Genomic DNA, 5000 nt, shown 5'->3' on the forward strand with positions numbered 1-5000 from the left:
TGTCGACGCCCTCGTCGACGCTTGTTGGTAGTTGTTGATGACTTCTTCTTCATGTCGCAAGGCGTCTTCAGGCTCCCAACTGGCTTCAGTTCGGGGAAGCTTTCGCCACTTCACCAAGTACTCTGTCTGCTCCGCTCCGTTGGGTAGCTTTATCTTGCGATCCGCCAGAATGGTTTCCACTCGCTTCTCGTAGGAGGCTGTGATGGGAGGTAGCCGAGTTGGAATACTTCGAGAAGCATCTTGCGGATCCGAATGGTAGGCCTTCAGGTTGCTGGCGTGAAGAACGTTGTGAATTTTGAACCACGCCGGCAGCTGCAACTTGTAAGAAACATTGCCTACTCTGCTGATAATTGGGAAGGGCCCTTCATACTTACGCACCAATCCTTTGTGGACTCTTTTCCTGAAGAATTGGAGTGATGCTGGTTGGAGCTTTACCAACACCAAATCGCCAACTTTGAACTCTTGTGGTCGCCTTCCCAAGTCTGCCCACTTCTTCATCCGTTTTGCCGCCTTCTCCAAGTAAGCCCGCGCAATATCGGCATTTCGATGCCACTCCTTTGCGAAATGGTAGGCTGATGGACTACTCCCAGTATAACCAATTGCCATAGTGTGCGGAGTCGACGGTTGTTGTCCTGTGATAATTTCGAAGGGGCTCTTGTTGGATGCAGAGCTCCGCTGCAAGTTGTAGGAGAATTGGGCGATGTCCAACAGCTTCACCCAATCTCGTTGATTGGCACTCACGTAGTGCCGGAGATACTGCTCTAAGAGCGAATTTATTCTTTCAGTTTGACCATCCGTCTGGGGGTGGAGGCTTGTAGAGAAGTATAACTTTGACCCCAACAATTTGAATAGCTCGGTCCAGAATCGTCCCAGGAACCGAGCGTCTCGATCACTAACAATATTGTGTGGGACTCCCCAATACTTCACTACACCCTTCATCATCAGTCTGGCCGCCTCTTCAGCTGAACAGTGTAGGGGAGCAGCAATGAAAGTTGCATACTTTGAAAACCGATCGACCACCACAAGTATCGATCCAAGTCCCCCTACAAGCGGCAAGCTAGATATGAAGTCTAAGGAAATGCTCTCCCATGGCCTTTCTGGTACAGGCAACGGCTCCAAAAGTCCCACCGGCTTCCGTTGCTCCACCTTGTCTTGTTGGCAAGTAAGGCATGTTCGAACATACTCCTCCACATCAATCCCCATCTTTGGCCAGTAGAAGGCCCTCTCCACGAGAGCCAATGTTCTGTGAATGCCGGGATGTCCAGCCCAAAGGGAATCGTGACACTCTTTCAAGAGTTCACGCCTTAAATTGTCCACTCGGGGAACATAAACTCTATTCCCTTTTGTGTAAACAAGTCCCTCCTGGACCCAAAATCGTCGTGCCTTGCCTTCTTTGATGAGCTGCATCAGGATAACTGCCTGGGGATCACTATACAGTCCATCTCTGATTCGAGAAAGGAAGTTGGAATGTAACTGACTTGTTTGGCCTCTGCCCTCTAGTTGTGCAGCATTCACGCACTCCACCTTCCGACTCAGCGCATCGGCCACGACATTCGCCTTCCCGGGCTTGTATTCCATTGCCATATCAAATTCAGCCAGGAAGTCCTGCCACCGTGCTTGCTTTGGGGAGAGCTTCTTCTGAGTTTGGAAATAACTCAGGGCGATGTTGTCTGTCCTCAGCACAAATCGCGACCCGAGGAGGTAGTGTCGCCAAACTCGTAGGCAGTGGATCACCGCTGTCATCTCCTTCTCATGCACTGGATACCGCCTCTCGGTCTCGTTGAGTTTGCGGCTCTCGTAGGCCACCGGATGACCTTCTTGCATGAGTACTCCACCAATAGCAAAGTCCGAAGCATCGGTATGGACTTCAAAGGGCTCTCCATAGTTTGGCAATTTGAGCACTGGTTCTTCCAGAACAGCAGCCTTCAGATCTTGGAATGCTATCTCACATTTGTCAGACCACTTCCAAGGCTGCTCCTTCTTCAGCAACTCCGTCAGTGGGGTTGCCCGCTTCGAATATCCTGAAATGAAGCGTCGATAGTAGTTGACGAATCCAAGGAAGGATCTCAACTCTGGCACCTTCTTTGGTGTTCGCCATTCCGCAACTGCTTGCACCTTCGACTTGTCCATCCGAATGGAGCCACCACCGATTCGATGCCCTAAGAATAGGATCTCAGTTTGAGCAAAGTAGCATTTCTCCCTTTTTACGAACAAAGTGTTCTCCCTGAGAACCTTGAAAATCGTCCGAAGGTGCTTGACGTGCTCCTCGAGCGTTTGGCTGTAGACGACGATATCGTCCAAGTAGACGACCACGAACTTATCCAAATACTCCTTGAATAGTTGGTTCATGAGAGTACAGAATGTGGCCGGAGCGTTGGTTAAGCCGAAAGGCATCACCAAGAACTCAAACGCTCCATACCTGGTCACACAGGTAGTCTTCGCTTCGTCGCCTTCAGCAATGCGCACCTGCCAATACCCCGACCGAAGGTCGAGTTTTGAGAAATACTTGGCCTTGCCCAGTTGGTCGAACAAGTCCGCGATGAGCGGGATGGGATACTTGTTCTTCACCGTTACTTTGTTGAGGGCTCGATAGTCGACGCATAATCGGAGGCTCCCATCTTGTTTCTTCTGGAAGAGAACTGGAGCTCCGAAAGGTGCTTTTGAGCTGCGGATGAGACCACCGCTTAGCAGTTCACCTAACTGCTTCCTGAGTTCGGCCAACTCTGGCGGGGGCATGCGGTAGGGTGGTCTCGCTGGAGGCTTCACTCCTGGCTCCAGCTCGATACTGTGATCCACGCCTCTGCGTGGTGGGAGAGTCTTCGGCAACTCGGGTGGCATAACGTCTTCGAACTCCTTCAAGACGTTCGCCACTACAGCAGGTTCTTGAATGGCCTCTTCGTTGAGTGGCTCTAGCTTCATAGCAGCCACGAATGTCAGTTCGCCCTTTCGCACCCCTTTCTTCAATTGTAAGGCCGAAATGTGTTGGGGCTCCTTGGTTCCTCTCCGAGAGACGGGAACCACGCAGGGGTCATCGCCTCCCATCATACATAGGGAGTTTAAGAACGGCATCGGCACCAACTTCGCCGCATGCATAAACTCCATTCCAAGAATCACTTGGAAGTCGTCCAGTGGCACGGCCATCATGTTGGTGTTACCGCTCCAAGTCCCGATTTTGATAGGAACACCCTTCGCCAACCCGGAGATTCGCCTGGCCTCCGAGTTCACCGCCTTCATTCGGCTTGGGCTCTTCTCCAATGTCAACCCAAGTCGCTGTGCTTCGCGATCGGCTATGAAGTTGTGGGTAGCGCCCGTGTCCACCATTGCACGGGTCGTTTGGCCATTTAGCTTAATGTCCACATACATTAGTTCGCTGCTTCCTGCTTTTTGTGCCTTCGTCTTCGTGTTCTCCCCCACTTGACCCCGCATAGCGTTCAACAGACGCATTGCTCCCATTCGGGGTCCTTGCGACTCCTCCTCGTCGCTGCTGGATTCTGAGCTGCTCGAACTAAGAGCAACAGCTTTGCCCTTGTCCGATCGGGGAGGGTGGATGGAAGCTGTCAAAGCGTTGAGTGCCTGCTTCTGTGGGCACTCCCTTACCATGTGCGGTCCTCCGCACAAGAAGCATCCTCCAGGTTTTGAGGCCTTGCCTTTTGGGTTCGGCCCTTTGTGGGAGCTCTTCTTCTTCTGTTCGCCCCCGAGATCTTTCCCTCGAGAATGTTTTGGAGGGCGATTGCTTGAAGATTGTTTCCTTCTCGCTGGGTCTTCAGAGGAAACGAAGTCGGTGAGCCTTTCTGCAGCTGCAATTGCCCCGACCACGTCGGTAACATTCCTTCGATTCAGCTCTTGCTGAGCCCATGGTTTCAGACCATCAAGGAAGCTGAACAACTTGTCCTTCTCGGACATGTCCTGTATGTCCAGCATCAGTGCAGAAAACTGCTTTACATAGTCTCGTATGGTGGTACTTTGGCGGAGTTGTCTCAACTTCCTTCTTGCGACGAACTCTGTGTTCTCCGGTAGGAACTGAGTTCTCAACTCCCGCTTCAAGTCTTCCCATGTGTCGACTCGACACCGACCTTGTTGGATCTCCTCCCAACGAGTTCGCCACCAAAGTTTCGCATCTCCATTCAGATACATTGTTGCTATTGAAACTTTGGTATCTTCAGAATCGGGCCTCGTAGCTCGGAAGTATTGCTCCATGTCGAACAGAAAGTTCTCGAGCTCCTTGGCATCTCTGGCCCCTCCGTATCCATGGGGCTCAGGTGCCCTCAAGTTTTGTGGCGGTGCAACGCGGGTGTTGCCTCCTCCCGCATTTAGCATTCTTGTGAGCATAGCCACCTTCGCCGTGAGTTCCGCCACAACGTCTTGCAAGTGCTGCACGGAGTCCTTGGTGTCATCGGACAGTCGGTCGACTAGGGCCTCGACCTTGTCGATCCTGGACTCCGCTTCCTCTTGCGAGCTCTCTACCCCAACAAGTCTTTGTTGGCCATGGTAGAGTTCCTCCATGCTCGCTTCCAGAACATCTAGGCGGGTTTCCGCCGTCGTGAGTCTCTCCTTATGACTCTTTTTTCCTGTTAGCGCACCAGATTGCGCTTCCTCCGCTCGCGGAGAGTTGCCAACTTCTCGCTCATCCTGTTCGCTGCCGCGATCCTCGTGAGCGGCTCCAACAGCATGAGAGCGAGTGTGCACATGCAGCCCACCTGCGGCTGCTTGGGGCAAGGTTCCGGCTTGCCCCGTCTTGCTTGATTCGCCACGATGCTTTGCCATGGCGAAGTTGCGAAGTTCGTTCGCTGTTCGATCGAAGAGCTTGCCCGCTCTGATACCACAATGTCACGACCTTAGCTGGAATTGCCTAAGGCGTGAGGCACCCTTGCGGCCGAAGACGCGAACTTAGCTTGCGTTGCCTAAGTCGCGGGTCACCCTCGTTGCAAAGACGCGAACTTAGCTTGCGTTGCCTAAGTCGCGCTTTGCCCTTGCGATCTTGCTCCGCAAGGATCAGCCAC

The sequence above is a fragment of the Musa acuminata genome, unplaced genomic scaffold (genome assembly GCF_036884655.1).
Source record: "Musa acuminata AAA Group cultivar baxijiao unplaced genomic scaffold, Cavendish_Baxijiao_AAA HiC_scaffold_1136, whole genome shotgun sequence".
In the NCBI taxonomy this organism is placed as follows: Eukaryota; Viridiplantae; Streptophyta; class Magnoliopsida; order Zingiberales; family Musaceae; genus Musa; species Musa acuminata.